This window comes from Microtus ochrogaster, unplaced genomic scaffold (assembly GCF_000317375.1).
Source record: "Microtus ochrogaster isolate Prairie Vole_2 unplaced genomic scaffold, MicOch1.0 UNK26, whole genome shotgun sequence".
In the NCBI taxonomy this organism is placed as follows: Eukaryota; Metazoa; Chordata; class Mammalia; order Rodentia; family Cricetidae; genus Microtus; species Microtus ochrogaster.
The window spans coordinates 2,326,351-2,335,926 of NW_004949124.1; the positions used below are offsets into that span (position 1 = coordinate 2,326,351).

Genomic DNA, 9,576 nt, shown 5'->3' on the forward strand with positions numbered 1-9,576 from the left:
AAAAAAAGATACCGGGCTGAAATAGCATGCGCAGTGTTGATAGATGGTTCTCACTCTCAGATGTTGCAATTGGACACTGCTCACCCTTCTGAAAACCTCTAGGCAGGACTGTGAGTGGAACACGCAGCACTCTGTGTGGGGACACAAATTCCATGTTATTTTTTTTTTAGGAATGCTGAACATCAAGTCATTCCATCTACTGCTCCCACATTGGAACTGCTCTCCCAGGTCGCCTTTGATGGAAACGTTCTAGCCCCACACTTCTCTGGGGCAGAAGCCAATTCCTCCACAAGTGAGCCCAGGAACCTGAGTCCTGTGTCCCTTCAGAAGCTGTGGCTGTACCACACTGCCTGGGCTGAGCACAGTGATGGATCATGGTGGAGGGAACGGAACAATGAGGGTTAAATCGACAAACACAGTTGGAAAGATGTCTGGCCTCATTTTCTCCCCACCGGTTCACCATGGTACAAATGACTAAGGATTTTGTTCCAGGATAGTGGGAAGTACACGGAACATAGCTGGTGCCTAATAAAATCAGGTAACAGTTTCTGAAACCTCGGAACTCAGCATCATAGAAGGCCCCTCAGAGAAGAAACCAGAGTGCTTGCTTTTCCTCAGAGTCTCAGAGGAGTTGGCTGCATGCACGCCTTGTTTTTCCCCAGTACCACACATGTCACAACAGTGTGGCTGTGAACCCCCTGCCCAGTCCCTGAAGTGGAAGGTGTTGGTCTTCCAACTTCAGGTCTAGATCTCGGGATAAGCCTGGAGCAGCTCCAAGCTGAGGGGCATGTCTGGCCTCAGATGAAGAAGCTTCAGATGCTTTTATGGCTAGTGGATTTGTGTATCCTAGTCAGTCTTACTCCAGAGGCTGGGACGAGGTGGACGACAAATTGTTCACTGCTCCTCTCCAGAGTCTCTGCCCAAGTATTTTGCATAGGGCCCACGGGATGGCAATAAAAAGTCTTGGAGGCACCTTCCAGGACTGGAAGCAACCCCAATACTGGTGCAGAGCAGAGTCAAATGCAACATCTGCTTGGTGCGGGGCCAGGTTAAATATAACATCTGCTTGGTGCAGGGCCGGATTAAATGCAACACCCCATTGGTACCTTAAAGTCATTCTGAGAATAGACTTGGAGACCAGGAAATTCAAGAGGAGGCTTATGTGGAGGTCTTGAGTCCAAGAAATGTAACACAAGACTCAAGGGCTTGATACAGCAGCAAGCTCACACTGGTCCCATCTGAGGTGAGGCTGAGTGAGTTCATCCATGACGCTCTTATGAGCCCTCTCATGTACTGTTTTTTAAAAAATCCCAAGACAAACAGGCTTCCTGGCAGTTAGGAATAGGAAACAGGAACCAAAAGGGTCTAGGTTTAAAAGCAGGGAACAGCCCCTCCCATTAGTGAGGCATTTCTGCCTCGGTGTTTATCTGCTAATTACAAAGTAGTCCTGATAAAGTTGCTTTGAATATTAAATTAAAGAACTAAGAAGTGCTTACTGACATGTTCAGCTGCTGCTTTCTGGGGAAGAGCCTTGCCCACCTCCATCCCTCCCCTCTCAGGAATCTGCCTCCCTAACAGAGACCACCCACCAGCACCCTTTCCTCTTCCGGGCTTCTCCATCTTTTCAAACATGATACTTGGCATCTTCCGCGTATTTTGGTAGCAGTAGCATGTCTCACCCAGATGGTCCACACTGTAGCTATTATCTAATCATCTAATAATTAGCCTGACATTTATAAAGGGCCTCCAGGGCCGCAGGATGACTGTTGTCTTCAGATGCAAGGAGAGGGAGCTGTTTTGCATATGTATGTGCCAGGCAAGACACAAGCAGAAGGGACCAGTGACCCACTGTCCCTAACAAGCTGAGGCACATTTTAGGGTACAGCACTGAAATCCAAACTTCAGAGTCCCTTAATTATGTAGTCTGTGTTTTCTGTAAAATTTGCAACAACAACAAAAAGTAGTTTTCTTTCTTTTTTTCAACTCTAAAGAGGCCCTCTTTAGAATAAACACAAAACCTAATCCATTTGGGTTTAAAGCGAGATTGTCTCTCGGCTCTATCCCCTTGCTACCTTTAAAGACTTGCATATGGATTGTGGGGTACAAGTTCTAGGGAGCTAAGCAACGTGGTCATTTGTTGGATCAGAACAAAACCAGAGCCTGTGGAGGAGTCAGCGTGGTTTTCTCTGCCACCTAGTGGCCGGGATGTTCACAGGTAGGCACACCATCTTGATCAAACTGCAGTGGAGACGCCTGCCCCACCCTCAGCAACTGAGTGGGAACTGAACAGATGAGTGTTGGAGCACCTTAGAAACACTCGAAATACTGAGTTAGGTCTGGGGTGGAAGAGCCAAAAATAAACTCTCCTCTATGCCCTGCCCAGTCAAGCCTGGAACGAGCCACACAGCTTACGTCCCCACCTCAGGTAGAAGATGAGGTGGGAAACAGACCGCTCCTGCATACCTGAGGGCAAATATTATAGCCATGGGCCTTTGGGTATAGGGCGGGGACAGGGGATGTCACGCGATTGGCCAGGACTGGAATGAAAGGAGTGAGCGAGTCCAAGTCTCTTGCAGGAACTCCGGAGCCCTCTCCTTTCCCTACCTTAAATCAGTTGTTAGGTAACTGGTGTTTCTCCTCCTCCGTGTGCCTACAAAGTGTTTCCTGCTGGAGCTGCGGCAGAATCTAGGGGCTTCCAGCCAGCAGGCTCCTGGTGCTAGATTGAGTACCATTTGCGTCACTGTGACCCCGGTGACAGATCAGGCCTGGGGAAGCTGGGCCCTGCAGACCAGCATTTTGTATATAACCTTAGGACTTAGGAGGCTTTATTTGGTGTTCCCAGCATGTAATGGAAATGTCATCATATTTTATGATGTGTGTGTGTGTGTGTGTGTGTGTGTGTGTGTAAAACTGAGAAAGCATCTATTTCCCAAGCACCCATTGTTTTTGTTTTTGTTTTTTCAATTATTTTGTCTTCTTAGTCATATCTCATTCCCATGGAATACAACTCTGATAGTGCAGCTCACCTTCAGAAGGGCCACCAAACTTCTGTGTGGCATGAAACTGATTAAAACCCACATAACATACAGCTACCACAAGAGACCCAAAGCCAGCATCCATTCTTGTAGTACTGACCTGTAAACTGAGATGGATAGGAAGAGGCAGCCGTGTGGGGAATGGGGACAGGCTGTGTCCCTTGCTCTTCCCCCTGGGTGGTGGTTCTTAGACTCCACAGTGCACAACCATTCCTGACTACCTTATGGGAAGCACAGATTCCAGGTCCCCTGCCTCACTAGAATATTCATCCGGGGGGGGGGGTGCAGAGCTGGCAGTCTGCATGTTAGAAAGGGTACTGAGGTGGAGACTGGTACAGTCCAGATTTAACTTGGAGAAAATGTGTTCTTCAACCTCCCCAAATCATCCTTAAACCAAAGAGATCATGGAACAACATTCTTTAAGAATAGGGGTTATTCAGTTGTGTCTCTTGAACTGTTTGTGGGGTTCCCAGCAGTGAGATCAGGACCTGTCCCTGGTGCTTGAGCTGGCTTTTGAGAACTGATTCCCTATGCTGGGTTGCCTCACCCAGTCTTGATGCAGAAGAAGTCAGCTTGGTCCTACCTCAAATTGATGTGTCATGCTTTGTTGGTGTCCATGGGAGGCCTGGCCATTTCTGAACATAGACAAGGAAGAGTGAATAGGATGAGCAGAGGGAGGTGAGGGGGAGGGAACTATGGTCAGGATGTAAAACAAATTAAAAAAAATTATATAAAAAAAAAGAACGGTCATTGAAATATGACAAGTTGTTGGAAGGGAAGCCATAAAGGCAAACCAGGGAAGCTTTATCCTACTTAAGACCTTGCCTCACACAAAGCAGCATTAAAATTAGGAAATATATTCCTAAGGAAAAGGGAAAGTCTTGATACTTGGAAAAGAAATTATTTATAATCTATAATTGATGCCACCCTTTGGGCAGACAAACAGAAAATCTCTCTCTAGAATGTGACAAGGTACAATTTAATATAAAAGGTGATGCATAGTGTGTATACGCAGGGTCTTGTGCCAAGTTACTTAGAAGATTCCAGACTGCAGCAAACTTCCCCAACAGCATCATGACATTCTATATGGACAATGCTTCAGCAACAGTCTGGCCAGCATGAAGATCTGTCTCTGGACACAGGGAGATGGCCCAACCATTTACCCCCATCTTTTCCAATTCCCAGATGGTGGCGATGCTTGGTCCCCAGGAATGCCATGAATGAATTAGCAAGTGGTCCCCAACCAGTGACGCCCTGAGTAGGTTAGAAATGGAAACTGTTTGTTGGTTATGGTGCTCTTGGGATGTGTGCATCTTTCAGTTGGCAGGCGCTTGCCATCCCTGCAGGCCACCGTACTTTGTTGTTTTCTTTTTGCACACCACATCTCAATACTCTTCAAAACTCTGCTCAGAACATGGAGCGGAGTGGAAGACCTGGGAAGGGTCTGCAGACTTATTTGCATGAGGACAAACATGGGGTCTTTCTCTATGCTTGGGAGGCCAGAGGGGATTGGAACGTGGTTCCAGAAACGGCAGATTCATGCAGCCTCTCACAGTGGGAGGACACTCACAGACACTATTTCCTAAAGGGAATGTACTATTTCCTAAAGGGAATGTTCAATTTCGTGACTGGCTCAATTCGAGGTCTCAGTACCTGATCAATAGGGATGATTCAGAGGGAGACTGAGAACCCGTGTGAAGAGGCAGCTGGAGGATAAACATGTCTTTGAACTTGGATGAGATATCAGTCAAGGAGGAAATACAAAAGGTACAGAGGAATCCTTCTCAAGGCATGTTGAGTGGACGTCTTGACCAAAGGCAGGTAGATCAGTAGGTGTCTCTGGAAAAGGGATGTCAGTCACATAAGGGTCACTAAGAAGAGAGAGTCCAGAAAGGCAGTGAGCTCAGCAGGCTCTCAAAGTCCAGAGGTTTTGCGTAGCCACTAGACCAGCAGCTAAGAGCAGGTATAGCCTTTAGAGTAAAGCTTTTAACAGACCCCCAGATTGAGATCAGATGAGGCTCCAGATGGGCCTACTCAAGGTCAAATTCCCTGAACCACTGAACTTTAAAGATTTATTTTTACGACTTAAAAAGATACATGTATGGGAATACATGCACATACCTTAAATACTTATTTTTTAATTACGTATTTGGGGAGCACGTGTGGCCACATGTGTGTGGATGCCAGCAAAGGTCAGGAAGTCACATCAGCTCTCCTAGAGCTGGAGTGACTGGCAGCCATAAGACACCCAACATGGGTGATAGAAATGGAACTCAGGTCCTCTGGAAGAGCATCAACTGCTCTTAATGCTAAACCATCTCTCCAGCCTGAGTCACTGGACTTTCAATTTCTTGTGTTGCCAGAGCGTGCCAGGGGCTGCAACAGGGCTGAGCCCGTGTATGTATGCTCCAACAGTCCCAGGAAAGAAATCGAAGGGAAGTTTAAAAGCATGAATCCAAAAATGCCATTGCAATTAGCAGGGAATGGAAGCCTGTGGATAGCAAAGCTATTCCAAGTGTGGTTGGAATCTGCCCTCCAGGTTGGTGAACACACCACCAGCTGATGACCACTGGCCAACAGAGATAGTGGGCTTGCCTCTGTATACCTCCAATTTGGGGCCTAGAGGCATGAAACAGTCTGTGAACAGAAGGGCATATATTAAACTATCTTCACATATCACTCCACACTGAGTAGAAACTACTGTGTAAAAGCTTTGTAGCCAGAAAGGGCTGAATGTGGGCAATACTGGCTGAGAAAGGTGTAAGCAGAGGCTGCTTGTTTGTTCCCCGGCCTCTCAGACCCAAAATAATTACACAGAAACTATATTAACTACAACACTGCTTGGCCAATAGCTTAGGCTTCTTATTTACTAACTCTTCACATCTTAAATTAACCTATAATCCTTGTCTGTGTTAGCCACATGGCTTAGTACCTTTTTTTTATTTTTATGCAATGAAAAGATTTAATATAAATTTCTTTTGCAGTGTGGAAATAAATCTGGTCATCAAAATACTCAAGAGGTCTTGAAAAGTCATTATTTACGCTGAACATAAACTTTGTAGCCTTTGGTCAATATCCTTCCAGCATCTCACTCACCTGTGCCCCTTTTATCAGTGAGGCATTCTCATTTTGCTTCCTCTGCATCTGAGTTATGACTGCAGATTGAGCCTTTACTCTTCCCTGAATTCTCCTGTTCTGGTCACCCCACCTATATTTACTGCCTGGCTACTAGCCAATCAGAATTTTATTAAACCAATACAAGTGACAAATATCTACAGGGTAAAGACCATCACCCCACAGAAAGGCTTCCTGGAGGAGGCAGAGTGTGCTCAGACCTGCAGAATCCTTAGATACTATAGAGTTCTGTGAGTCGACAAAGGTCACCCTGTTGGTTGGGGGTGGGGTCAACAAGTAAGGGCATTTCAAAGTCCAAAACGGCTCCAACTGCCATCTTGTGGGACACAGAAAAGTTCTCCCACCATGTCTCCTGCTAATAGGAGTGCTGAGTTTGTCGACATGGGGAGAGTCTGGGCTGGTCCCATTTGAGCTTTTCTTTGAAGGTTGTAGTGCAGGTGGAACATGGGGTAGCAACATGTCTTGTTTTCTTTGGTGGTGGTGCCAGATCTGACTGAGGCAGGCAGAACGACCCCTCCAATGGCCAGCCATTGGGTGGCACTACCATGGGCTTCCCACAGGCTTGTGCCATTTATTATTATTGCCACATTTCAGGCTTAACAAGACACCATAATCTCTTAGTAAAATAAAATAATGAATGGCTTTAACTGAACACTAGAAGTTACACTGTAGCTATCGGTTTCAAGCAGAGGCCCGAAGAGCTATCTCTTCCTGTGGATTGCAGCTATTCTGGAACCTCAGTAGAGAATGACTATTTTGTTTGGAAGAAACAACTCTCTGTTTAAAAAAAAATAAAGAATAAAATAGCACAAATTTATTTATTGCCTTAGAATTCCTTGGCCAGAAGCCGGCCTGGATGTCCTGCAGGGTACATTTTTGTCTGGACACCCTGGGGGTAGAATCCATTTCCTTAACTCTCCCATCTTCTAGTGGCATGCTATGTTCCTTCTCAAATGGCTCCTTCCATCTTCAAAGCTAGGGGAGTATCTCGTCTCTCTCCACTCTCATCGCTGTACCGTTCTCTTCAACATATAGCTCTCACTTGAAAGACTCTACATCTGTTTCTTTTGTTACTGTAATGGACTTTATAAGCAAAGAGGATGGTCGAGTTCACAGTTCTGGAGGTCCCCAAGCATGGCACCACCATGGCTCTGGTGGGAATGTCATGGTAGGTGACAGGAACATGTATGTAAGGGGGAAAAAAACCCACACCACCAAACAGCAAAGCTGACAATTTAGAGATCGGGTGCAGGTTTCTATAACTGGTTCTAGTGAGATTTCACTCCAGGACTCCCACGCTCCCGAGGGCAGCACCCCCAGGGACATAAGAACCCTCTAGCGGGTCCTGCTTCTTCTACAAAGTTTCTATTTCCGAGGATTGCCACAAGCTTTCAACAATGGAGTGTACTAGGGGACACACACATTCAAACTACAACAGGACCCCGCGATTACATGGCTCACCCTGCCTCATCCAGACTACAACCTCTTCAGCTGACAGGCAGTCAAGCAGCAACCTTATTCGGGAAAAAAAAATACACTTACATGTTTGGGGGATTGTGATGTAGACCTGTTTCAGGGGAATACTACTACAGCTACCACAATTTTAACAGTCTGATGACCTGTTTTATAATGGCGAGTGCCCTTGTACTCGATATTCAGATATTGTATCTGAATCCTTACCCCAGGCCTCCCAAACATGGTGGGGGCTCTCTGGGGAGCAGTGCTTGCCCCACCATAGCTGTCAAAATGAAGTAGGAAGATGCAGAGCCTTCATGTTTGGCTTCAGCCTCCCCACTGGACAGTTTCCATGGCACCTCCATCCTGTGATCCTGTAGAGAAATATTGTCACCTTTCCCATCTTGTCCCTGCTTCAAACCCAGTTCTCGGACTCCTAACACTTTGCTCTCTTTCTGATGTCATTCCTCCCAAGTAGGTAAATTCCAGTTCCTTTTGCTTTTTGCTCTTATATAAAAAGGGCCGAGGCAAGGGCCCCAGTAGTACAGACACATCAAAGGATGTCAATCCCCCCTCCCCATCAGGAAACCAGAGCTTGGATTACATCATTCTGCAGCACATCGCTAAGCAACTGTGGGATCAACATCTGTTTCCAAGGAGATGCCACATCATCACCATTGGCCAGGCAGGGTGGAGAAACACATAGGAAGACATGAATAGGCCAGGCTGTGTCACAGGATGACAAAAACCTTGTCATCTTTGTGGCCATGAAGAAAAAAGTATCATCACTGTGAAAGGTGGATGAGAGTGAGAGAAACTGCAATGAGCAAGAGGAGAGCAGACATCAGATGTCAGGTGGGATCCGGCAGGGGTCCCCAGCCACTTGGCATCACCGGACCCAACTCTCTTGTGACGCAGCAGTAGCTGAGCACCTCGGTCCCTTGGTGATCTTGTTCAAAGGTTCAGCACAGGAGGCAAGCTCTGGGACTCCCTGCCCTGGACTTGCCCTGCAAGCAGGGAAGGCACTATAGACCGTTGGTGCCTTCTTTAGGCTTAAGTGGTCCTTGCTCCACCGACTCCATCCCTAGCTCTGCTCTGCCTTGCACAGTTCCTTCCGGGGATGGAGGCTCCCACCCACTGTTGACAGACCCTGCGACCGTCAGGTGTGGCCACTCAGGGGAAGCCGCTGCAAGGACGGAAAAGAACAGCTTTGCTATGTGCCAGGCCCTATGCTGCCTGTGCTGCGAGCCATCTCCATCAAGCTTCAGATTCTGCCTGTGGGGTAGGACTTCTCCATCCTTCGGTCAAAGCAGTGAGATCCAGAGGGGGAGATGCTGCTTTTCCAATATTGACAAGACTCTGAAATACTTAGAAAAGACAATGTGCCAGCTCTTTCAAATGTTGTTTCATTTCACCTTCACGCGCTGGCTGCCAGAGACTAGGCATCAAGGTCAAGAGCTGAAGTTGGGGTTCCTCTTCTGCTGCATTATTCTGATGGCCTATTCTTTGCTGACGTACATAACAATTCCAGAAGCCAAGGTCAGAGGATGAGTTCATGAGGAACTGGACATTGAAACAGGATGCCCCGTGGGATTTTTCCTTGTGTCCCTGGGTTGCAGTCATTGGCCAAAGTTGAGCAAATGGCACGAGGAATCTGCTGCAGGGAGTTCAGAAGCCCACATGCAGGACCGATTAGACCAGCCCATCTACAGCCTCTGAGAGAACTGCTCTCACTGATGCCCACTGCACAGCCTGCTTCCCACTGGCTATATGTAAGAAAGAGTCCAGGAACTCAGGGAGTTAGGGTCTCCTGGGAAGATGCGGTTTGTTGTGGGTACAGAGTGGGGAGCCATTCTTACAGCCTAGTCAGGGGACTTTCTGGGACTCCATTGTTCCCAGAGGGTCTATAACAGGGAAGCTGGTGACTTGAAGTTAGGACATGTTCACTGAA

The 9,576-nt window shown here is 47.1% G+C and overlaps 1 non-coding gene across 1 annotated transcript; it reads left to right on the forward strand.

The window, feature by feature from the left end:
* Positions 1 to 6,807: 6,807 nt before the first annotated feature.
* On the forward strand, positions 6,808 to 6,945 carry LOC113458439. Its single transcript, XR_003378821.1, has one exon. It is a non-coding gene; the product is annotated as a small nucleolar RNA SNORA2/SNORA34 family (small nucleolar RNA).
* The last annotated feature ends 2,631 nt before the right edge of the window (positions 6,946 to 9,576 follow it).